At 37.3% G+C, this 27,578-nt stretch overlaps 1 pseudogene; it reads right to left on the reverse strand.

The window, feature by feature from the left end:
* The window catches only part of LOC102274240 (tigger transposable element-derived protein 1-like), a 103,812-nt pseudogene extending 76,234 nt beyond the window's left edge, over positions 1 to 27,578 (reverse strand).

Genomic DNA, 27,578 nt, shown 5'->3' on the forward strand with positions numbered 1-27,578 from the left:
GCTTATATATCATATGTATATGCACACGTATGTTGTTATTAGTTGATGTATATGTACATACTTAATAACTCCTCCACTACTTTAATTCTAGATCTTTTGGGACATTATTTCACTCGGGGATTGACTCTGAGGGAATTTCTATTGGTAATGAGGCTAACATTTTGAAGGGGAGAAGGACGAGCTTATGATGACAGAATAAGAGAGCTACACTATTTAAGAGCAGTCCTGCCACAAAACCAGCATCTACTTAAGGCACATAGTTACTTTACTGTTTGAAAAAGAGCAATTTCCTCAGATGAATATACTATTTGGATAGAGATGCATGACTCTCACATGATTTGGCCAATGTTGGAAGATGCCACCTAGAATCATGGAATACTGTTGCTGGAAACCACAGAAAGCTTGTAGTGCAAACCTCCTCTATTTGGCTGGCCTCCTCTAGCTGGCCTCCAGAAGAGGCCAGCTCCCTTCTGCTGGATCGTTGAGCAAGGTCATAGCCCAGAGAGGACTAAAAACCAGAGATCCCCTTAGCCAGTGTCTTGCTTACTGTCTAAATGTAATGATTTGCTTACTGTCTAAATGCTTACTGTCTAAAATGTGTGGGCACATTAGGGAACTGTTGATGTAAAATGGCTCTCCAAAATAAATCTGTTGGTAAATTGCATATAAAACCGAAGGACATCTATAAAGAAAACAGAGTATCTATAGCCCCAGGGTCCAGAAGTGATCATGGGCTTCTCATCAGTAATATTCTTCCATTTTCCTTTCATTCTTCTTTCCCTACTTTACCGGTTCATCCCAATCCCCAGATGAGGAGCTCATGCTCACTTCTAGACTCTGGGTCCATAGATACTCTATTGTCTTAGACTGACTCAGGCTTAATTACCATTTTGGCTATGTCCCAAGATTCATCTTTTCTGTTACTCTTGAGTCACAAATACTATCTTTGCTTTTTGTAAGTTATTCTGGAGCCCTGTCCTCTTCTCAGGATAGCTTGAAAATATTCTAGGTAGTAAAAACAAAACCCATTCACAAATCCTAGGGAAATATATGTATAATATGTACTACATCTCTGTATAAACATTTATAAGTATCTCAAAGTTAAAGGTGCACGTAGGTCACCTTATTAAAATGCAAATCTCAGGGTGGGGCATGAGATTCTATAAGTCCAAGTTTTCCCTCAGGTGGTGCTGATGCAATTAGTCTGTTGGTCACACTGAGCAACAAGGCAATTGCTACAATAGTTAAAATGTTTGCATTTTAACAAAAAGCATCAATATTTTAACCTAAAAAGGGACTCAACATGGGAATTTCAAGCAGGTCTATTTTTGACAATTTTTACATTGCAACATATAGTCAGGGGGTATTAGCCTCTGTCTTTATCAGGTCTATTCTGGTAAGCCCCTTTGAGATCATTATATGAGAGAGAGCACAGAAGAGCAGACAAATGTTCTTCATTGGTTGTAAATTTCAACCGTGAGCAGATGATTTTCTATTCATCTTGGATTCCTTCCTTCTCTTCCCACACCCCACCTCCCACCCCCAGTTCAGAAATGCGTGTTAAAACTTCTCCTGTACAAGATGCTGGTTTTGTTGGATCTGCCTTTGAAATAAAATAAAAACACAACAGGTACATTTATTGAATGTTCTTTATTTCTTAATTGATAGGAGCAATGGGTTTTAGTTTTAATTGGGGAGGAGCTTAGTTTTCTTTATCTTTCTTTCTCCAGTCCCCATTGCAATCTATTTCTATAGCACACATCTTTTGCTGTTTTTGTTTCCCCTGTAATTGTCTTTTTAAAACCAGAGTTAGAATTTTTCTTCTTCCCTCAATATTATGGAGTGCATCTGGAGTATGACTTAATTTTGCCTCAGCCTCTATTAGGGTGCTTTGTGTATTAATGTTCACAATAAAGTCTCAATGAATAAATGTACACTTAATAAATATTCATAGTATTTAATTATCCTGATCCTTCAAGGTAGCTCCTTTCCATGCTGGTTTACACAGACATAAGGACAGTACTTGGGGATTTTTGGTTTTCTCCTTCTAGACTCTAGGAATGCAGTTATGCTCTGTTCTGTGTATATTTATATACTTTTCAACTAGAACAGCAACACTATTTTTTCAAATAATATCCCTAATCCTACTGGTTCTACCTGTGAAGTTGCACATGTGTCCTCTTTCGCATGCCTGATGTAGAATAATCTTATATACATCTCCTATATATCACTGTATTCTGATGCAAGTAGGAAAGAAAAGTAAGTGTTTCTGACTGATCGTTCTTTTTGAATTGGAGGCTCTTTTGTTTGAATGACCTAGTGGAAAGAATGTAGATAATAAAGTTACCAGGCCAGAAGGCAGATCTTTTATGTGTTTGTAATCTAGGTGATAATATTAGTTATGAATCATTCATTCATTCACTCAGCTCTCACTGAGCACTTCCATGTACTGGGCATAATTAGCAATAAACTCCCTGCCTTCTTACAGTCAAATTCTGTTTGTGTGTGTGTGTGTGTTTTATAAAGCTAAAGAATAAATTTAGAACATAATTTCTATTAGTGATAAGAATGGTAAAACTATATAAAGCAGGTTAAGAGGATAAAGGAGAATGATAATAGCGGGCCCTAGAAAAGATTTGTATGAGAAGACATTTGAGCAGAGAACTGAGGTAAAGTGTAGAGTGAGACGTGGATGTTGGGGAAAATGGTCTACAGGCTGAGTGAATAGCAGATGCAGAATTGAGAACAAGTCTGGCATGCTGGATGAAGAGTAAGACTTCCAGGGGTAATGGAGTGATTGCAGTGACTGAGGAGGTGAGTTTGACAAATGGGCTGGCCCATTATTGTGGGTGTGGTAGCTGCTTAGTAAATGGACACTGTTCTACTCTTATGCTTAAACCTTTCAGTGGCTTTTACTGCTCTTAGGAAGAAGATGCAAGAGCTTGAATGAAAGCTTAGTCTTCCAGCTTCATCAGGCATGCCATCTTTTCCTAAATTCCCTCTGCTCCAGACACAACCCACCACCACCTCCACACCCCACGGTCTTTTAGTCCTTCTCTCTTCCTGCTCTTCTCACCACAGGGCCTTAGTGTGTGCCAGTCTCACTACCTAGAGGACTGTCCAGCTACACCCTCAAGCCTTTGCCGCTTCACATCTCAACTTCATTATCAATTCTTTAGAGAAGATTTTTCTGGCCCTCCAATAATCCCTGTTATTATGCTGTCAGAGAATCATGCTCCCCTTTTCATTATGCTTACCAACATTTCAACTTTACCTTTGTGTGGTTCTTTGTCTTTTTCTACTACCAAATTATAAGCTCCATGAGGCCGGGAACCAGACTGGTTTTTTCCCACTACTTTGCCTCTGACACCTGGAGCCAGGGTCTGTCACACAATAGTGGCTCAATAAAGCCCACTTGAATGGGCTTCCCAGATGGCTCAGTGGTGAAGATTCTGCCTGCAAGTTCAGGAGATGCAAGAGATGTGGGTTTGATTCCTGGGTCAGGAAGATCCTCTGGAGGGAGAAATGGCAACCCACTCCAATATTCTTGTCTGGGGAAATCCCATGGACAGAGGAACCTGGTGGACTACAGTCCATGGGGTCAAAAAAGAGTTGGACACGACTTAGTGAATAAACACTAGCAACAACACGTACTTGAATAGTTGATAAAAAAAAATTCTCTTAGCTTTTTTCCATATTTTATTTCTCTTTTTCTGAAAATTCATATTTCTCCTTTTTCCTTTGTTCTCTATCTCTCATTTCTTCCTTCTCTCATCTTGCCTGATGAAGACTCACTGCTGAGTTTAAGATTCTGTATGTAAGTGAACATTTTCTAAAGACTAAAGGAAAAAGGTAGAAAAGAGTTGGTGGCATTTAATAGCATGTTGCCAGTGTATGTGAAATCAAAGATAGCCCTTCATAAGAGAACGTGGCTATTATATCTTCCTTAAAATGAAGACCTACATCAAACACTGCAGCAGGGGTGTTTTTCCATTTCATTTCTTTTGTTCTGCTTGTGGCTTTGCTGGATCCATCTATCATTAACATTTATAATTTAGCACTGTCTTCTGGCACAGCGTGATGCTATCTGTATTGCTGACAGATTTGTCTCAGTCTTGGTCTTAGGTCTTTCAGCTGTCTGGTTTCCCAAATTTTGCTTATCCAAGCATTTCATTTGTCACACTACCTGCCATTGTCACCACGTTTTTCTTTATCCTCAGTCATTAGTTTTCTATGCTCTGTCTTAATCCCATTACAGGGCTTGTTCTTGCTATTTTTATTTGTCACGGTATCTATTTTGGTAACAGATGTAGTTGTCAGAACAGCTCCTTTACTCTCATTACTGGTGTCACTTGTGTGTTTGGTGTGAGAGTTTGTCTTGTATGCTATTCTGGATCTTTCTGTGTACACATGTTAGTCCACTTCATTGTTCTAACTGTATAAAATTTTTCTTTCTATGATGATACATAACTGTAGTTTATTTCTACTCGCCATTCTGAATATTGTTGACTTGCTGTCTCTAAGGAAGGCATTTTGGGGAGGCCAGATCCATAGAGTAACAGATGAGAATGCAAATTGATGAGTGTTTGCTCTTAACATGTGTGCATTCAGTCAGAGAGCTGAGCTACAGTGTGTGTGCTTTTGATCATGTTAGGATAGTATGTTCATTGACTGAGTTTGATTTTTAGTATATGCTCTTCACATTCGGTTTAATATCATATTCAATGGGATGTTATTTATTTATTTATTTTTTACTGTTTGAAGTTACTGTATTTCCATGGTAAATGAAGTTTTGAAGGAAATACGCTTTGTCTCTCCTACTCTTGCATGATGAGTTAACAAAGCACAGCATAACAGATTTATTCTAAAGTGAATTTATTACTTGAAGAAAAGCTTACTAAGCAGCATTTAGTGAAAAAATATAAGATGAGGAGAAACATGGAGGAGTGCAGATAATAAAAATAAATAGAATTTGTCTTGAGGATGGGTATAAAGAGGATTAGCTTCTCTGAATTAGCCCTCTAACCTTTATAATTTATTCTCAAATAATTTAAAATAACTAAGGGTATGTGAGAGAACTTCAGCTTACTAAAAGATAGAAGAAGAACTCATTCCTCAGGGTTGTGGGTACTCTCTCAGTGAGATTAGCTATAGCTTCTCTAAGGTTAGGTCTAATCCAATTTGTGAAAGAGAGGAGAATGTATAAACAGGTTAAATCTTGAAATCTTGCAAGTGTATAAAATGTTTTATGTTCAATCAACTGACTTGGAACCAGACCATGATGAAATTCACATTCTTCCTCTGCTCCATGATTTTATGATTGCTTTTCAGTTGATATTTGAACTGCTTTGTTAGTTTGATTCCTCTAAACTGAGAAAATTAGAGTATCAACCACTTGTGGGAAAAATTCAGTTTCATTGTGGAGTCTTAGTAGTCAAGGAATTCAAGGGATAGTAGATACGTAAAAGTTATGAAATACAACAGTGTAGTCCCCACTTGTCAGTATCTGCCTCCCATTTCTAATTTTTATAAGATATGAGCTAGCAGGGAAGCTCTCTAACCATTAAATGGTAGGAAAATGGGGTTTTGTAGGTCAGAAAAGGGAAATGTTCATGGGAGTCTGGATTTTCTATGACTAAATGACACTCAGCAGTTATGAATTTGAAAGGCCTATATATTGCTCCTCAAGTGAACAGGAGAATGTGTGCATGTGTATGAAGTCGCTTCAGTCATATCTGACTCTTTGCAACCCTATGGAACATAGCCTGCCAGGGTCCTCTATCCATGGGATTCTCCAGGCAAGAACACTGGAGTGGGTTGCCACACCCTCCTTTAAGGGATCTTCCTAACCCAGGGATCGAACCAGCACCTCTTTAAGTCTCTACATTGGCATTTGGGTTCTTTACCACTAGCACCACCTGAAAGCCTGTACAGAATAGCCTCCACATTTTTCCTGTGAAGGAATAAAAATACACAATAGCAATTTGTGAAGAAGAATATTTCATGTATATATTTAAATATCATTTCAGAAATCTCCTTATCTATTCTGTGGCATTTTCTCTCCTTTGTACTGCTGTGGTGTTTGGTGTTCAGCTCTTACATAAGACTTTTCATTGCATCCCGATTGCATATCTTCTACCACCCTGGCTATGAGCTCTTTGAGTGTGAAGCTTACTTATCCACTATTTATTAATGTCAATGCTTTGTGAATAATTGCTTTTCAATATATGATTGGAAATGAAGAGTTACTATTTTATGGTTTATGCCAGGTAATTGTTATGAATACATGCTTTAAAACATTTATTTATCTGATTGAAGATTTTATAATCTTAAATGAGTTAGTGAAAAAAAAATCTATGTTGAAATATTTGAGGCAGGCTTCTAATCTTTGTTTTTGCATGTAAAATACTTGAAAAGGTAATTTAAAGCAAAAGAAGGTCTTTGAAGTGCCAAACATATAGTCCAGACAGGGCAGGACACTATCTGTAAATATGACTTCTAATTTACTCCTTGTAACAACCCAGTGAGGTAGGGATTTACAGTAGATAATTCTTAGTGAGCTGCTGACTCAAAGTAATCTCCCTTTTTCTAGAGAAATACATATGAGCTCTCTGTGACGACATTTCTACTCTTAACTCTAAACCTCTGGCCGTAGTTTGTTGATCCAGGATTTGGGTATGATCTAGGCAGGGATAGTCAGATTTTATCTTTCAGAAACTGGAATGTGAGACAGAAAGAGACTGAGAATTGTTGGAACTGAGTCATATAATCAACAGAGAAATTTCCTTCCTTCATTCATTCAACAAATATATATTGAATGCTTTAAATGTTCCAGACACTAAGGAGAGGTTGGCGATTAAATGAAACAAAATCAGACATAATCTCTGCTCTTAAATACTTATAGATTACTGAGAGAGGAAAACTGTAATCAAAATCTCATAAAGTTAATTAAAACTATTAAGTGATATAAATGAAGAAATGGAATATAGCTTTCTGATAGCAAATAACAGTAGAACCTGCAGTGGAGAAAGATTGAAAAGGCTTCTGCAAAGAAATAAAAGTCATTTAATTTACAAAGAGTGTTAAATAGGTGAAAATAGTGGATGTGGTTGAGAATGAGACATTTCAGGAAGAGGCAGCAGTGTGGTAGAGGCTCTAAGGTACTAGTAGGAAGCATTCAATTGAATGTTTTTCATCACATATCTAGTATAATCATGTTTGTCACCAGATTTACTCCAGGGAAGAGTGGATGTTAGTTTTCTATGACAAGAGCAATAGAGTAGGAAGAGAAATGGATGGGTTTGAGAAATATAAAGGAAATAAAGTCAACAGAATTTGGTGATAGAATTTATGTGGTGGGTAAGAAAAAAGTGTCAAGTATGATTTCTAGATATTTAGCATGCAGAATTAGAGATAAAAAAATTTAGCAACTGACAAACAACTGATCTCAAAAATATACAAGCAACTCCTACAGCTCAATTCCAGAAAAATAAACAACCCAATCAAAAAATGGGCCAAAGAACTAAATAGATATTTCTCCAAAGAAGACATACAGATGGCTAACAAATGCATGAAAAGATGCTCAACATCACTCATTATCAGAGAAATGCAAATCAAAACCACAATGAGGTACCATTACACGCCAGTCAGAATGGCTGTGATCCAAAAGTCTACAGGCAATAAATGCTGGAGAGGATGTGGGGAAAAGGGAACCCTCTTACACTGTTGGTGGGAATGCAAACTAGTACAGCCACTATGGAGAACAGTGTGGAGATTCCTTTAAAAACTGGAAATAGAACTGCCATATGACCCAGCAATCCCACTGCTGGGCATACACACCGAGGAAACCAGAAGGGAAAGAGACACGTGTACCCCAGTGTTCATCGTAGCACTGTTTCTAATAGCCGGGACATGGAAGCAACCTAGATGTCTATCAGCAGATGAATGGATAAGAAATCTGTGGTACATATACACAATGGAGTATTACTCAGCCATTAAAAAGAATACATCTGAATCAGTTCTAATGAGGTGGATGAAACTGGAGCCAATTATACAGAGTGAAGTAAGCCAGAAAGAAAAACACCAATACAGTATACTAACGCATATATATATGGAATTTACAAAGATGGTAACGACAACCCTGTATGTGAGACACCACAAGAGACACAGATATATAGAACAGTCTTTTGGACTCTGTGGGAGAGGGAGGGCAGGGGGATGATTTGGGAGAATGGCATTAAAACATGTATAACATCAGGTAAGAAACGAATCTCCAGTCCAGGTTTGATGCAGGATACAGAATGCTTGGGGCTGGTGCACTGGGATGACCCAGAGGGATGGTATGGGGAGGGAGGTGGGAGGGGGGTTCAGGATGGGGAACACGTGTACACCCGTGATGGATGCATGTTGATGTATGGCAAAACCAATACAATATTGTAAAGTAAAAATAAATAAATAAATAAATACTAAATGGTATTTCAGCATTGAAGAATGTAGGAATTTTGTGTGACCATTTGAAATGGTTATGATGGTCACGGATTTTTGTTTCTAGTACTTATAAATGATAAGTTATGTAAATTCTGATGTTCAGTGTTTGACTGTAAAGAGCTTGACTAGCAAAAGATGGTAGTTAAGATTTTTTAATTTTCTAGATATTTCCAAGAGAAATTCATGAATAGTGTTCACCCAAAGTGAACCAGAATGCCATCTGGTGACTATTTATAAAAATAGCAGGCACATGTTCCCTGAGGACAAACTTATAATAGCTAACATTTCCTGAGAAATTATAAGTGCTTGGAATCTGTGCTAAGCAATTATATGGCATCACATTTATTAACACTCTAAAGCATACTGGATTTTAAATGGCAATATAAGATAATATTAGATATAAAGAAATTATATAATTGCATGGCACATGAATGATTTAAATTAAAAAGTGTTATGATTTTAGGTTGCTTCTGTGTCCTAGCTATTGTAAATAGTGCTGGAGTGAACACTGGGGTACAAGTGTCTTTTTCAGTTTTGATTTCCATGTTGTAAACCAGTTATCCTCCAATTAAAAATAACCAAATTAAAAAAAGAAAAATTCTAAGGACAAAAGGAAAAAAAAAAGTCTGGTGATTTCAATAGGTTAATGAATTGCACTCTTCCTTTTGCCTAAAATGCATATGCATTTATATCACCTGTTCAGCAGGAGAAAATGTGGAATCAATTCTGTTGTAGGATTTGTTGTCTTCTCTCCTAAAGAAAAAAGGAATTATTTGCAGCTCTTGAGTTATGCTTTTCAGTGTAAACCAGGCTTTGAAAAAAGTCAAACATTATTTTGCATAATTCAACCATTCATTTACTCAGCAATTATGGTTGTATATTGAGCAACTATTATGATGGGGCACTTTTCTACTGAAGATGCAACAGTGGAAAAAATACGCAAGAACTCTTATCTTTATGGAATTTTCCATTAGGAGAAATAGGAAGTGACTAGTAGAATATATAATATGTCAGATACAATTAAGTGCTGAGGTAAAAAACAAAGCAGAGAAAGAGAATAAGTAGTGATGGTAGAGGTGCAATGGTGTTGCTCTTTTAAATAGATGCCAGATCTCATGGAATAAAAACTTCAAAGGGGTAAAGAAATGGACCATAGGAACTTTTGAGGTAGAGTGTCCTGATAGAAGGGCCAGAAGGTGCAAAGACCGAGAGGTAGAAATATTCCTAGTTTAGTTAAGTAAAACCAAGAAGACCAATGTGGCTGGCGTAACATAATTTAAAGAATAAATTAGAAAGTATTCCTTCTGCTTCTATTTTCTGGAGGAGATAGTGGGAAATTGGCATCATTTCTTTCTTAAACATTTGATAGAATTCACAAGGAAAACCATCTGGGCTTAGTCTTTTATTTATGGGAGATTATTACTGGTTCCACTTCTAAACCTGATATAAAGCTCATTGAAGTTATCTGTTTCTCTTCCTGTATGTTTCAGTAGATTGTGTTTTTCAAGGAATTGGTTTATTTTATCCATGTTATTGATGTTTTGGGCTATAATGTTTCCAGTGTTAATTTATTTTACTTTTAGTGTCCATGTAATTAGTAGTGATGACCCCTCTTTCATTTCTAATATTGATAATTTGCGTCTTCTTTCTTTCCTTTTTTGGCTAGCCTAGCTAGGTGTTTAGCAACTTTATTGGTGTTTTCAAATAACAGTATTTTGTTTTGCTGATTTTCTCTATTGTTTTCTTATTTTTAATTTCATTGATTTCTGCTCTGTTTTGTATTATTTCTTTTCTTCTGCTAGCCTTAGGCTTAAATTACTTTTTTTAAATATTGAAGGACAATTGCTTTATAGAATATTGTTGTTTTCTGTCAAACCTCAATGTGAACCAGCCATTTGTATACATATATCTCCCTCTTTTTGAACCTCCCTCCCATTTCCCTCCCCGTCCCACCCCTCTAGGTTGATACAGAGCCCCCGTTTGAGTTTCCTGAGCCATACAGCAAATTCCTGTTGGCTATCTATCTTACATATGGTAATATAAGTTTCCATATTACTCTTTCCATACATCTCACTCCCTCCTCCCCTCTCCCCATGTCCTAAGTCTATTCTCTAAGTCTGTTTCTCCATTGCTGCTGTAAATAAATTCTTCAATACCATTTTTCTAGATTCCATATGTATGGGTTAGAATATGATATTTATCTTTCTCTTTCTGACTTACTTCACTCTGTATAATAGGTTCTAGGTTCATCCACCTCATTAGAACTGACTCAAATGCATTCATTTTTATGGCTAATATTCCATTGTGTATATGTACCACAACTTCTTTATCCATTCATCTGTTGATGGATATCTACATTGCTTCTATGTTCTAGTTATTATAAATAGTGCTGCACTGAACAATGGGGTACATGTGTCTCTTTCAATTTTGGTTTCTTTAGAGTATATGCCTAGGAGTGGGATTGCTGGTCATATGGCGGTTTTATTTCTAGTTTTTTAAGGAATCTTCATACCGTCTTCCATAGTGGCTGTATCAATTTATATTCCCACCAACAGTGCAAGAGCATTCCCTTTTCTTCACACCCTCTCCAGAATTTATTGTTGATAGACTTTTTGATGATGGTCATTCTGACTGAGGTGAGGTGATATCTCGTTGTTTTAATTTGCCTTTCTCTAATAATGAGCGATGTTGAACATCTTTTCATGTGTTTGTTAGCCATCTGTATGTCTTCTCTGGAGAAATGTCTATTTGGATCTTTTCCCCACTTTTTGATTGGGTTGTTTGTTTTTTTGGTATTGGGTTGTATGAGCTGCTTGTATATTTTGGAAATTAATCCTTTTTTAGTTGTGTCGTTGCTATTATTTTCTCTCATTCTGAGGATTGTCTTTTCATCTTGCTTATGGTTTCATTTGCTGTACAAAGGCTTTTAAGTTTAACCAGGTCCCACTTGTTTACTTTTGTTTTTATTTCCATTACTCTAGGAGGTGGGTCATAGAGGATCTTGCTTTGATTTATGTCATTGAGTGTTCTGCCTATCTTTTCCTCTAAGAGTTTTATAGTTTCTGGTCTTACATTTAGGTCTTTAATCCATTTTGAGTTTATCTTTGTGTATGGTGTTAGGAAGTGTTCTAATTTCATTCTTTTACATGTAGCTGTCCAGTTTTCCCAGCACCGTTTATTGAAGAGACTGTCTTTGCCCCATTGTATATTCTTGCCTCCTTTGTCAGAAATAAGGTATCCATAGGTGCATGGGTTTATTCCTGGATTTTCTATCTTGTTCCATTGGTTTGTATTTCTGTTTTTGTGCCAGTACCATACTGTCTTGATGACTGTAGCTTTGTAGTATAATCTGAGATCAGGAAGATTGATTCCTCCAGCTCCATTCTTCTTTCTCAAGACTGCTGTGGCTATTCAAGGTCTTTTGTGTTTCCATATGAATTGTGGAATTTTTTGTTCTAGTTCTGTGAAAAATGCCATTGGTAATTTGATAGGGATCACATTAAATCTGTAGATTGCGTTTGGTAGTATAGTCATTTTCACAATATTGATTCCACCTACCCAGGAACATCGAATATCTCTCCATCTGTTTATGTCATCTTTGATTTCTTTCATTAGTGTCTTTTAATCTTCTGTGTACACTTCTTTTGTCTCTTCAGGTAAGTATATTCCTAGATATTTAATTTTTTTGTTGCAATGGTGAATGGGATTGATTCTTTAATTTCTCTTTCTGATTTTTCATTGTTAGTATATATAAATGCAAGTGATTTCTGTGTATTGATTTTGTATCCTGAAACTTTTTTAAATTCACTGATTAGCTCTAGTAATTTTCTGATTCTATCTTTAGGGTTTTCTATGTACAGTATCATGTCCTCTGCAAACAGTGAGAGCTTTACTTTTTTTCTTCTAGTTTTCTAAGATGAAAACTCAGAGTTGTAGATCATTGTTTTCTCCTAATATATGCATTTGATGCTATAAATTTCCATCTAAGCAATACTTTCAGTATATTTCACAAATTTTCATATATTCTATTTTTATTTTCATTTAGTTCAATTAAAAAAACATTTTCCTGGAAACTTCTCCTTTGACCTTATATTTATAGAACTATGCTATTTAGTACCCAAGTATTTGGATTTTCCAGCTGTCTTTTCTAATGCTAGTTAAAGCCCATGATGGTCTGTGAACATGCTTTGTATGATTTCTATTCTTTTAAATTTATTAAGGTGTTTTATGCCCTAGAATGTGGTATGTATTAGTGGATGTTCAATGTGAGAAGAATATGCATTCTTCTCTTATTGAATGGACTATTTTATAAACGTAAATTAGATCAGATGGATTGATAGTGCTGTTTAAGACAACTATGCCCTTACTGGTTTTATGCCTGTTTGATCTACCAATTTTTTTTGAAGGAGAGCTGTTGAAGTTGAAAAAAGTAAGAGTACATTTGTCTTTTTATCATTGCAGTTCTATGAGAGTTTGCCTCACATATTTTGCTGTAGTACTGTTAGGTGCACATATGTTAAAGAGCATTCCGTTTCCTTGGATAATTGGCCCCTTTATCATATATTATGCCACTCTTTATCCTTGGTAATTTTTCTTGTTTCGAAATATATTTTGTCTATAATTATAGTAAATCCAGCTTTCTTTTGTTTCATGTAGGCCTGCTACAACTTTCTCTATCCCGTTACTTTAAACCTCTCTGAGTTTTTAAAGTAGGTTTCTTGTACATAACAAATAGTTCGGTCTTATCTTTTACTTCTAGGTGTTCTGATAATCTCTGCCTTTTAATTGGCATATTTAGATCTTTCATATTTAGAAGGATTATTAACACAGATTATATAACTTATATTTGAAACCATTTTCTTATTTATGGCATTCAGATTTGTTTCTGTTATTTTTCCTCTTTTTATGCTTTTTCTCCTTAAAATTGAGTACTTTTCCCTATTTCATTTTGTCTCTTCTCTTTGCATATCAATTATACTACTGTAAAAAAGATTTTTAGTGCTGTTCTAGGATTGCAATACGCATTTTAATCTAATCTAAGTGCATATTCAGTTCAGTTCAGTCACTCAGTTGTGTCTGACTCTTTGCAACCCCATGGACTGCAGCACACCAGGCCTCCCTGTCCATCACCAACTCCCAGAGTTTACTCAAACTCAGGTCCATTGAGTCAGTGATGCCATCCAACCATCTCATCCTCTGTCATCCCCTTCTCCTCCTGCCTTCAATCTTTCCCAGAATCACGGTCTTTTCCAATGAGTCAGTTCTTTGCATCAGGTGGCCAAAGTATTGGAGTTTCAGCTTCAACATCAGTCCTTCCAATGAATATTTAGGACTGATTTCCTTTAGGATGGACTGGTTGGATCTCCTTGCAGTCCAAGAGACTCTCAAGAGTCTTCTCCAACACCACAGTTCAAAAGCATCAGTTCTTCAGTGCTCAGCTTTCTTTATAGTCCAACTCTCATATCCATACATGACTACTGGAAAGACCATAGCCTTGACTAGATGGACCTTTGTTGATAAAGTACTGTCTATGCTTTTTAATATGCTGTCTAGGTTGGTTAGTTTTTCTTTCAAGGAGTAAGCGTCTTTTAACTGAATGGTTGCATTCACCATTGGCAGTGATTTTGGAGCTCCAAAAAATAAAGTCTCTCCCTGTTTCCATTATTTCCCCATCTATTTCCCATGAAGTGATGGGACGAGATGCCATGATCTTAGTTTTTGAATGTTGACTTCTACGCCAACTTTTTCGCTCTCCTCTTTTACTTTCATCTAGAGACTCTTTAGTTCTTCTTCGCTTTCTGCCATAAGGGTGGTGTCCTGTGCATATTGAGGTTATTGATATTTCTCCCAGCAATCTTGATTTCAGCTTGTGCTTCATCCAGCCTGGCATTTCTCATGATGTACTCTGCATATAAGTTAAATAAGCAGGGTGACCATATACAGCTTTGATGTACTACTTTCCTGATTTGGAACCAATCTGTTATTCCATGTCCAGTTTTAACTGTTGCTTCTTGACCTGAACACAGATTCTTAGGAGGCAGATCAGGTGTCTGGTATTCCCATCTCTTTTAGAATTTCCCATAGTTTGTTGTGATCCACACAGTTAAAGGCTTTGGCATAGTCAATAAAGCAGAAATAGATGTTCATCTGGAACTCTCTTGCTTTTTTGATGATCCAGCAGATGTTGGCAATTTGATCTCTGGTTCCTCTGCCTATTCTAAATTCAGCTTGAACATCTGGAAGTTCTCAGTTCATGTACTGTTGAAACCTAGCTTGGAGAATTTTGAGCCTTACTTTGGTAGTGTGTGAGATGAGTGCAATTGTGCAGTAGTTTGAACAACCTTTGGCACTGCCTTTCTTTGGGATTGGAATGAAAACTGACCTTTTCCAGTCCTGTGGCCACTGCTGAATTTTCCAAATTTGCTGGCACATTGAGTGCAGCACTTTCACAGCATCATCGTTTAGGATTTGAAATAGTTCAACTGAAATTCCATCACCTCCACTAGCTTTGTTCATAGTGATGCTTCCTAAGGCCCATTTGACTTCACATTCCAGGATGTCTGGCTCTAGGTGAGTGATCAAACCATTGTGGTTATCTGCATCATGAAGATGTTTTTTTATATAGTTCTTCTGTGTATTCTTGCTACCTCTTCTTAATATCTTCTGCTTCTGTTAAGTCCATACCATTTCTGTCCTTAATTATGTCCATCTTTGCATGAAATGTTCCCTTGGTATCTCTAATTCCTATTCAAATAGTATCAAATTGCTTAATGTGTAGTGCAGTAATTTATAAGAAATTATTGGGTTGCCCCCAAAGTTCATTTAGGTATGGAAAAACTCTAATGACTTTTTGGCCAATCCAATATGCCCAACGTCTTACTCCTCTCCCTCATGATATTGCTATCATGCATTTATTTTCAGTTTGTTCAACTTTACTTATATAACTAAAAGTCATGACTTCTAAGCTCTTTACATGTTGAAGTGGAAAAATGGAAGTGGATCGTTTCTTTTTAAAAAAAATAATTAGCTGCTAATAGTTTGTCCATGATTTTTTTGAGCTGTGGGTCAGAACTATTTCCTTGCTTTTTTAATGCCCTTTCACTACTGCAAGTATCATAGTGGAAAGCACGTGTCCTGGAAATGCAAAAGAGAAAATAGCAAGCTTTTAAATCTATCTATCAGTCTAATCTAGCTCTGTATTACTATCTCATTTTAAACAGGACTTATCGACCACTATGTGGTCTGCCCTGGTGACTCAGAGGTTAAAGCATCTGCCTGCAATGTGGGAGACCTGGTTTCAATCCCTGGGTCTGGAAGATCCCCTGGAGAAGGAAATGGCATTCCACTCCAATATTCTTGCCTGGAGAATTCCACGGGGTCGCAAAGAGTCGGGCATGACTGAGCGACTTAACTTTCACTTCAGTTCAGTTCAGTTCAGTCACTCAGTCGTGTCCGACTCTTTGCGACCCCATGAATTGCAGCACGCCAGGCCTCCCTGTCCATCACCAACTCCCGGAGTTCACTCAGACTCACGTCCATCGAATCAGTGATGCCATCCAGCCATCTCATCCTCTGTTGTCCCCTTTTCCTCCTGCCCCCAATCCCTCCCAGCATCAGAGTCTTTTCCAATGAGTCAGCTCTTTGCATGAGGTGGCCAAAGTACTGGAGTTTCAGCTTTAGCATCATTCCTTCCAAAGAAATCCCAGGACTGATCTCCTTTAGAATGGACTGGTTGGATCTCCTTGCAGTCCAAGGGACTCTCAAGAGTCTTGGAAGCAACCTAGATGCCCATTAGCAGATGAATGGATAAAAAAGCTATGGTACATATACACAATGGAGTATTACTCAGTCATTAAAAAGAATACATTTGAATCAGTTCTAATGAGATGGATGAAACTGGAACCTATTATACAGAGTGAAGTAAGCCAGAAAGAAAAACACCAATACAGTATACTAACGCATATATATGGAATTTAGAAAGATGGTAACAATAACCCTGTGTATGAGACAGCAAAAGAGACACTGATGTATAGATCAGTCTTATGGACTCTGTGGGAGAGGGAGAGGGTGGGGAGATTTGGGAGAATGGCATTGAAACATTTATAATATCATGTATGAAACGAATCGCCAGCTCAGGTTCGATGCACGATACTGGATGCTTGGGGCTGGTGCACTGGGACCTCCCCAGAGGGATGGTATGGGGAGGGAGGAGGGAGGAGGGTTCAGGATGGGGAACACAGGTATACCTGTGGTGGATTCATTTCAATATTTGGCAAAACTAATACAATATTGTAAAGTTTAAAAATAAAATAAAATTTAAAAAAAAAAAAGAGTCTTCTCCAACACCGCAGTTATGGACCACTATAAATGAAAAAGTTGGAGTGTGAACAGAGCAATACAGTTCAAATGACACAATAATAAGATTTACATATTTATCAAATATGATTAATTTTTGTACTTTTCCAGTAGTTTTAGCTTTCTGTTATACTCTTCTATTTCTAAGCACTATATATATATTAAAAGCAAATAACTAAAAAGCCTAGTAAATATAAGTAATTTAAAACTTATAGGCAAGAGTAACCAAAATAAAGTTGCATTTAGAGCTGGGGGGTCAACCACATAATGTGGGTAAATATCCACATTTCATGTTTTAAAAAATTTATGTTAATTCTCTATTTACATCATTCTAGAAATTTCAATGTCTTTCTTTTCCTCATTGCATTTATTTTTCATGTTTCCTATTGCTCAGAAACAAAGGTATTTACACAACTATTGATATGCTAAAAGTTTTGTTTGCTACCTGCACAATGTACATTAATAGTGAATAAATACTTTGAATGAAGCTTGACTGATATCCTTCTGCAACACACAAACAGAATGGGGCACCTTGACTGAAATCGGCCCTGATGATTTTTGAAATCTGAAAAGTTAGGGCTCTACAAGCCACCTTTTCAAATCTCTAAGCAGTTTTGATCTTTCAGAACTGGAGCCTTCAATTCATCCTGAGTGCAAAGTACCAGTGCTAATGCTTCCAGTTCACACAAGAGGTTAACTGTGCTGGTGTGCTATATGTGTCAGCTCCCTCAATTCATTTTTTTTTTTTTTTTGGTGGAGATATTTAAAAAAAATTTTTTTTGGCTTTCTATGTATTTAGAATGCACTGTGCCATATGCAAACCATGACTTATTCAAGCAGAGTTTTGGATATTTTTTCATTTGTCTCAGTTTGATGAACGATGATGAGTACAGGTGGAGAGAACTGGAGGTGCCATTCACTCGTGCTAAATTAAAAACTAAGAAAGGAACTGGGATGTTAAAATCCTACACAGAGTGTTAGTAACGAGTGGATAATCTATAACAGAGTAATGATAGTCTGTTGGTTTGGATATTATGTCCACAGACTTAGGCCATAACTAAATGGGTAGGTCGAAGGTGATAAACAGCTTATAATATAGTTATCTTTATTCATGTACTTCTGAGAAGTCATAGAACTCCTTTTATAGTCGCTAAACTCAGGACTCAATTCACAACTAATGAAAGGGTTTAGAGAGCGTCAGCTGGGATGTCTGTCTTTAGCACCTTCTTGGTGTCACTGATGTCAGTTAGCTGCCCTGAAGAGAAAGGGCAGCCCTGAGTGGTGTGGGGGTCGATGGGTGGATAAGAAATTCTTCCTCCCTTTGAGCATTTTGCAAGGCTGGTTTCTGAGGGTAAATGTATTTGTAACACTGGTAGTGGTAGGAGAGTAGGTGGTTCCTTTGTGAGAAACACACAGGAGGAGCCTATCAGAATGACGCCCAGTAAGGGAATCGGAGGACCATGAAATGCTACATATAATCGTCCTAAGTTATTCTTGAGCTGCTTTTATTTTAAACTTACAAGCTTTCAAAGATGCTTCTTTAAGAATGATGTCTTAGTTTTTATGTGAAGAATTAAGGACAAGGCTTGCCCTATATTGGGTAGAAGAAGGGAAGGAAATAATTTTTAACAATTTAGACTAGTGATTCTCAATGGGAGTAATTTTTGCCCTCCATGGATGTCTGGCTATGACTGGAGACATTTTTGGTTGTCACAATGTGGGTGGAGGAAGGATTTAATTGGTAGTGGTTAGGGGTGTTGCTCAACCTCTTACAGTGCACTGGACAACTTTTTATAACAAAGGATGATCTGGTCTAAGTCCATAGTGCTGAGATTGGGAAACCCTGAATTTTAGATATTTTGAAGGAATTCCTGTGTGGGCATATGCACGTGTGCTCAGTCATGTCCAACTCTTTGTGATCCTATGGATTGTAGCCCGCCAGGCTCCTCTGTCTATGGGATTTTTCAGACCAGAATACTGGAGTAGGTAGCCATTCCCTTCTCCAGGGAATCTTCCCAACCCCAGGATTGAACCTGGGTCTCCCACATTGCAGGTAGATTCTTTAACATCTGAGCCACCAGGGAAAAAGGATTATATTCCACATTTAGTCTGCATGTTGCAGTTACACTGTAGAGCCTATGAATATGTGTGCATCAGTCCAGTTCAGTTGCTCAGTTGTGTCCAACTCTTTGCAACCCCATGAACTGCAGCATGCCGGGCCTCCCTGTCCATCACCAACTCCTGGAGTCCACCCAAACCCATGTCCATTCTGTCAGTGACGCCATCCAACCATCTCATTCTCTGTCGTCCCTTTCCCTTCCTTGCCCTCAATCTTCCTCAGCATCAGGGTCTTTTCAAATGAGTCAGCTCTTCGTATCAGATGGCCAAAGTATTGGAATTTCAGCTTCAACATCAGTCCTTCCAATGAACACACATATATCAGAAATAAGCTTTCCTGCATTACCTTCTCTATCATAAACATTGCAAACACCTTTGTAAATTATATTGTATCTAATAGTCCATCATCACTGCATGAAGAGAAATCAGCAAAGCTCAAGTTGGTGGTCACAAAGAAAAGGACCGTTGCTTCTTATGATCTTGACTGAAGTTAATGCTTTACTTTGCCTTGAAGTTTTCTTTTAAAAAATTATTGATCAAGTTTTGTCTTTGTATTTCCTCTGTACCTGGATACTTTGTATTATTATTATACATACTAATTTTTAGTGATTGTAGAATACGATGAAGTGTTCTCTGGCTCTTCTATAAATTGGTGATAGATACTCCTGGAACAATTCCAGAATTTGAGATAAAACATTCCTTAGAACATGACCTTCTAATGAAACCCATCCCTTTCTTTCACTCCAATCAGCAGCAAAGTAAAAGTTTTACTTGCCACAGATGATGACGGGAATGCTAGATGTCAGTCTTGTGCTGATAGTTCTTTGATCAATTTGACCTGTCAGTAAATCAGTTCAATTTATGGTCTAACTTTAAGAATATCAGAATTGAAATGCAATTTTATGCCCTACCTTAATTTCTGTGATTATATTAATATTATTAGAGAAGGCATTTTATACTAATTTAGACAATTAGAAGTAAAAGAAATTCTAGTGATAATATAGTCTTTCTTTTTTAAACCTCTCTGGCCTAATATAGCCTTTCCAGAAAGAGTAGCACCAAATGCTATGACTGCTAAGGTAGTTTCGTAGGCCATATTGTGACTCTCCTGGTGGTAAAGAAGCTGTTGTCATGTGACAGGTCTCCCATGGATAACCATTACCTCCTGTCAGTGAGAAATGTGAAGATTAAAAACAGTGTCACCAAACACCGACACCATCCCGTATTTTTTATTTAAGAACTGCTGAAAGATTTCCCGCTGGCTGATCAAATATGTGAACAGCTGGCTCCTGACCATAACCTGTCACTTGCAGCACATTTCAAAATGCCCATTTAAGAGCAACATAACATCCCTGGGACCTTCAAGCTAGTCAAAGGGGCAAGAGAACGTATAAGGAGGCACAAAGCTAGCCAAAATCTTGGGTAGCCCAAACACCATTGCATGGTTTTTGAGTATCCAGTATGACAAGTGAAGGCAGAGGCTACCAGCATAGATTCTGGCATGGATTGTAAATCCTGGGACTGAGTCTTTGAGAGTTTAAATTCTTTTGGATGATTAAAAGAGTGTTAAATGACAGCTTATTATCACCTAAATAGCACAAACAGTGGTCTGGAATTTTAAAAAAGAATACCATAGATATGCTTGCTTATTTATCTAACTGTCTAAGGACCTATCATCTCTTTATGAGATTTATAAATAAAAAAAGGGAATGGTTGTTTCATTCTTTTCTTATGACCCCAAATTAATCCTACTCTCAGCTATCAATCAGAGATTGGAGTGCCAGTTTGGCTGATATCCCTGTAATAAAAAGACTCATTTGAATGGATTGATCAGCTGGATAACTTAGATAAAATGCAGTCTGCTTTTATTCATCTTTCTATTTAATAATGAGCTGTCTGGAATTTCTACTCCTTTGATATATGTTGTATTCTAATAAAAAGCAATCGGTTACAGAATTTGCTCAATTCTAACACCTAAGCTTCCTTGCTTATTGTTGTAATGTTAAATGCTCTTTTTTGAGTCAAGTATAGATATAAGCCATTTTAAAAATAAATTTCCAAAATGTTGAGAATGCTTTCTAATCTGAAATAGAAGTGACCCTCTTTGGCTGCTTTCTCAAAGTCAACCTAGAAAATTGCCATCTACCTCCACCCAAAATGAGACTGGAAAGGCAGACAAGAGTTCATTTATGAAAGGCCTTATTTTACCAAGATAAAATGCACGGATCCTGTCCTTTATGACGGTGAGCTAGGTGAGATGTTTAAGAAGGGACTGATATGATGCATTTCTGGTAGAGTACAAAATTGCAATGATAAAACCAAAAAGCAGCTGTTTGAAGTAGCCAACTGAGGTTTCCTCAGTGATTGAAAATATACCGTATCTGAATTCCCATCCGCAAATTTGTCAGTAATATATATTAGCACTTTAAACATATGATACCCTTTCTTCCATCAATAAGAGGTATTTGACTATAGAGTAGGAAAAATACTTGAGAACACAAATTTTATTGAAGACCTATATTGATTAAATGAATAGTACCTTTCTATCTTTCACTTTTTTCTACACTCATTTAAGTCAATTTCACTGACAGGGGGAAAAAACAACAACAACAACACCTGTTTTCTAGAAGAACATGGAGAAGTAGAAAGGATGAATGAGAAATAAATGTTTGATATGATAAACTCAAAGGAAGAAGTAAAGACCCTTAAAGACCCATACTACATGTATGATTATGTTCAGGATTGAAACTTGTTTAAAAAATACTGGAACATTTGAAATGTCAATATTATTGTTTTTCCAAAAAGTTTATGTTATTTTAAGGCAAAGTTCATACTTCTATTTTCCATAGAGCAAAAACATCATGAATGCTACACAGATTTTCAGTAATTACTTGGTGATTGACAAATTATTTGCAAAATTTTTTGAGTACTAACTCTGAGCTAGGTACTATGGGGGGTTGAAAAAGGCATAAGATAGAGATAACTGTTTCATACATGTTACACTGAATTCAAACCAAATAGAAATGAGAGACACATATGCCCTTTAGGATCACATAATAGTATAATAGTAACATCTGTTTCTCTCTTTTTGTCTCTCTAAAGAAAACACAAGGGATATTCACAATAGCACAGATTTTTAGGAGAGATTGTTTTGAGTCTAATGAAATTATATTTGTGTCTTATGTAGTGCATTCTTAAACTTTATTAAAAAATACATCAGTATGCCCAATTAATATCTGAGGGAAACCTTTGCAACAACATATACACAAAATTGGAATCAGTATTAAAACTGGAATCCCTTAACAATGAACAGAACTTATTTTCATATTGGTAGGTCATCATCACACTTTCCTCCTATATCACATCAACTTAGGACACTGAAATATCCTCAAAGAACAGTCTAGAAGAAGTTTCTGAGGGATTGGATGTAGTTTTCCTATAGCAGAAGCTTCCCCATTTACCATTCATCAAGGAAAAGCAAGAATACTTTGGGCAGTTGTTCTCTTTGCTATTGGTGCAGAGCTAGGATGCACTTTTTAAAGTAAATCTTGGGAGAGATTTCAGATCCTTTTTCAAACCATGCTGAAATTTTGCTCCTTTTTCTGACCATTTTGGGTTATGTAATGATAACTTTTACATGAATCGTTATAATACAAAGACATGTCCTACAAATTTAATAATGGCCACCATGAACGCCAGCATGCAATAAGGTTTCCTCAGCAGGGACATATTCTTTCTGGAAGGGAAATTTAATTATCTAGCTTGACTACTGTGTAATTCAAACGCTAGCTATCGTGGCTCTTTTATACTACACACTGGTGTTAGTGGCAGACAGAAGAGTGATGGTTACCTCCCTACAGGCAAACTCAGAACTGAACTGCTCAGTGTTTTACTTTTACCCCATTTTTGAATTCCTATCCAGCTCTTTAGGCATTCCTCACTCATAAACCATGTATGATAGAAGAAAAAGGCAGGGTTTTAATTCTGTGGTGATCATATGCCATGCTCTATTTTTCTTCCATTTCATCTTTTACCTTTTGGTAGAGGCAGGTGGTCAAAAAGGGAAATTACTGTGGAGTCAAGCAACTTAACATAAAGGGAAAGTCAGGCTCACCACAAGACCTCCCTACCCTTTAAGCAATTAAAACAGTACTCTGGGCTTCTGAAAACAGAATGAGAAAAAACAAAGCTATATAAACCGAAGGTTGTTGTTATTTCTGTGCTCAAACTCTGAAATGTATAATTAGCCTGTTAAGAGAACGGAATTCCACAGGAGATGATGGGATGGAAAGGGGAGATTTGCGAGGAAAAAGTGCTATGAGATCATAGGGGGCGTTCATGGGATTTATCTCTGTCATGTCCTGCTTTACCTGACTCTCCTCAATTGCTGAGTGCAAGAACAGATTGGAGAGTTTAGGATGACCTTGCCCAATCCATTAGAAACTAGTTAGCTTGGCTTTCTGGAATTTTATTATAGCAAAAATGTACACATGTCTATTATCTCCTACATATGTAGTATTGAATATAATGGAAAAAAGAATAAGCCCAATGCTATAGCATTTGGATTCTGGAACTACTCCTTTTGATATATATATATGGGAGATAAAAGGATAGGTCCTGCCTAGCTCTCCAGCTCCTTACAGAGATGCTGTGTTGATTATATGAAATACTAAATTTGAAAATAGTTTATAATTTATAAATATCCAAGAAACATGTGATATTATTATTGTTGTTAATTAAGGAGAGTGTGGTGCCTAGTATAAAATTAAAATCTCTTGACTTTCTATCACTTTAAAGTGAATATATATTCTGTGCTTTTCTGCTGAGAGGAGGAGATGGTGCTAATTTATTTACCCTGGCATTTTCTTGTGCACAAATGTCACCCCTCTCTGTCCAAAAAAATCTGCTTGCTGGCATTTCTTATAGATTGCTTCTTTCTCTAGCTGCTGAAGTGAGACCAAAGGACATGTGTATGTAAGTCTAGACTATTTTTGATATTGTAAGTGATATAATCATTGCACTTTCCTGTGTAAAGTAGATGGCAAGGCAAAGAGTTGTTAAACACAGTTGGCCCTAGATTCTGAGAAACTGTTCCCTGAGCCTGATGATTGAGACTGTCTTCACAGTCAGGGTACACACTAATCAAATCATGCCCTTCCCTGCCTATAACTTTTCACTGAAACTCATCACCGTTAGAGAATAAAATCCAGGACTGTTTGCAATGCATGCAGCTCACAATTGAGGTTCTTATGTACTAGACTCATCATCTACTTCTTATACTTTTGTGAGCCACCAGGAAAGCCCCTCTTATACCTCAGACTTCATTAATTTCTTGGCAGTTATCCAGAAAATATCACCATTTTATTTATGACTTTACACATGCTACTTCCTTTGCCAAATATACTCTTGCTGTCTTGCCTTCATGGAAAACATCTACTTACTCTCAAGAGCAGATTCAGTCACTTATTCCATGAAGTGTTCTCTGCCTGTCCCATGCAGAGAAGTTCCCTACCTCCTCTCTGCCTTCGTGTACTTCGTGCATGCTTCTGGTGTGGTCTGATTGAAAACTGAAGATGAAACTTCATTTCCTAAGTCTGAAGATGAAACTAAGAACAGGTCTTTTCCTCCAACTGAAGAGACAAAGAACAGAGACTTACACCCTAAGAGCTTATTTAGCGGGAGCAATCAACTCCCACTTCTCATCCATCTCAGAGGGGAAGAGGGCTCGGCTTCCCACCACACAGGCGGGTACATGCTGATATTAGAATGTTTTCCAGGCAGAGCCGGGAGAGGGCTTCTTTTAGCACATCCCTGCAGATTCAAATAGTGATAGCCTGGAAAGAAACATGTCCTGCTGTGTTCAGTAGCTCTAGGGAGAAGACCAGGGGCTGTTCACATTCTGAAGTTGAGTATAATTTTTGCTCTTTAGAGAGCAGAGAGAGATTTCAGAGATGGACTACAGATGCATGCAGGTAATCCAGGGTCCTCTGATGTAATATCCATCAACTATATCATTCTCTTATGATTCAGACACAGCATTTGGGCCTAAATTCAAATTATTTCTTTATAACTAAATAATATTTATCTTAGTATGTAGAACCTCAAATAGACTTCAATTCTTGTGGATTAGGAGACCATCTTGTAACCAAAGGAAAATGTCAGTTGCTGGAGCATTTTCTAGGAGGTCATGGACCTTTCAGGACAAGTTTCCCCCTTGCAGAGGAACTGTAGCTGTTGTTCAGTCACTCAGTCGTGTCCAGCTCTTTGCAACTCCATGAACTGTAGCATGCCAGGCTTCCCTGTCTGTGACTGTCTCCCTGACTTTGCTCAAACTTATGTCCATTCAGTCAGTGATGCCATCCAACTATCTCATCCTTTGTCATCCCCTTCTCCTCCTGCCCTCAATCATTCTCAGCATCAGGGACTTTTCCAATGAGTTGGCTCCTTGCATCAGGTGGCCAAAGTATTTGAGCTTCAGCTTCGGCATCAGTCCTTCCAATGAGTATTCAGGGTTGATTTCCTTTAAGGTTGACCAGTTTGATCTCCTTGCTACCATTTTCATTGGTAGGGGATTCAAGTCCAAGGGACTCTCAAGAGTATTCTCCAGCACCGCATTTCAAAAGCATCAGTTCTTTGGTGCTTAGCCTTCCTTATGGTCCAATTCTCATAGCCATACATGACTACTGGAAAACCATAACAGAGGAACTGTCGATATCTTTAACTCCAGTTAGATTGTGTATCTTTTGGTACCTGAATTCTTACAATGGTACTGCATTCTTACAATGCTACCCCTGATGATGATGCTAATTTTCTGGCAAAGGATGTTTCACTTCATTCAAAGGTTAGGTTTCTTTCAAATCCCAAAGGACTATGGGAAACTTCTGGGAAATCACTTCAATACATCTGAAGCCTCACACTGCCTTGTTGTGAAGGCCAGTTGTGATCAGGGTCAAGTTTTCTGCAGTTCGGTGAGGTCACCTCCAAACTGAAACATACTGGGAGAACGCACGCTCTTTTTCTGACCTCTCCACTTTTGTACTTCATCTTGGCAACAAAGAGTTTTACTGAGAATGAATATGTAGTTACACGCCTCCTGATTTTCTGTGATAAAAGTGAAGAACTAAGTGTATCCAGTTGTGTAAAATAATGATGGATTTCTACATTAAGCAATGACAAGCCCCAAATGGTTTTATTTTCACGTGAATTATTCAGGTTAAATCTCCCAATTTCACCTTCTTGAGAAGGTGCAATGAAGAAAGCCCTCTCATCATTTAACCTTGAGAGCTGAGAGCAACTTGAAAAATCTCCCTTCTACAACCAGTTAACTCTCTGGTAGCAAGCACTGCAGCTATCTGCCACTGCTTCTCAAGCTGTCTACGGATGTGTACAAAGGATTTCTCTAAGCCACCTAAAACCCTGGTTAAATGACCCTTGCCTCACACACTTAAGTACACACTTAAGGCCACCCATAGTGGCAAGACAGTGAGATAATTTCTATAATTCTATTTTTGGAAAAGCAGAAAAATGAGTTTTCTCTCCCCACGCACAATTTAAGTTGGCTCAGTTTTGCTTTGTGGATTCTCCTATTTTTGTGTTTTCATTGCTATTTCTCATCACTATCTCAGGCTCTTTTCTATCTTCAAACATACTTTTTAAGTAAACTCATCCATTTTCATGATTTTAATTACTATCAATGAAGATTAACCCCCAAGTAATGTTGAAAGCTGGATTTTTTGTTAGGGTCAGACTCTTAATATATATTTTCTTGACATCTCCACTTGGATATCTCACAGAAACCCAAATCTCAGTGTTTCCAATAATGAACTTACCCTCTTACCCTGATTCCCTTCAAGTGAGCTTTCTCCTGGGTCTTCACCGTCAGTGAATGAGGCCAGCAGTCAGCTACTGGTCTAGCAACTCACGAAGGAGACTCATCCTTCTTCTATATGTTCTATGTCATTATCAAATCTTGTCCAGCCTACTTCTCTTAAAACAGTCATTATTTTTTCTATCCATTTGTCTTATTTTATTCAGGTCACTACCATATAGAAGGTCCTCAATGAATAAATGAGTCCAAATGTATTTTCATTGGTAGGGGATTCAAGCTAACTGATGATTTGTACATATTGGGTTTTCCTTTTTGTCTGTTTGTTTTGTCCTCAAGCCCTGATATTGTTTCAAGGACATAGTTTATGTGCCTTTCTATTTCGGCATTTCTCAGTACACTATTGGGGGGGTTTACTGGGAGAATAAATTGCCCTTCTAACTGAGTCCGACTGAGTGACTGAACTGAACTGAACTGAACTGAGTTCTGCAGTTTTTTCCAAAGTCTTTAAGAAAGTGAGTCATGTGATCAATGCCATGACCTCTAAATCTGGATTATTTTTTTGTGACATAGTCCTGTTTTTATTTTTGGCAAATGTGGACACTTAACGTTTATCTTCTCCTTTTAAAAATTAATACTCAATTCTATAACAAAAGTGTGGCAAATAGTAGTTTTTGTTTTTGTTTTTTAATAGTAGTACATAGTATTTAATACAGTAGTAAACCATACCCTGGGCTTTCCACGTGGTGCTACTAGTAAAGAACTTACCTGAAATGCAGGAGATGTAAGACAT

The sequence above is a fragment of the Bos mutus genome, chromosome 8, assembly GCF_027580195.1.
Source record: "Bos mutus isolate GX-2022 chromosome 8, NWIPB_WYAK_1.1, whole genome shotgun sequence".
NCBI classification, from domain to species: domain Eukaryota; kingdom Metazoa; phylum Chordata; class Mammalia; order Artiodactyla; family Bovidae; genus Bos; species Bos mutus.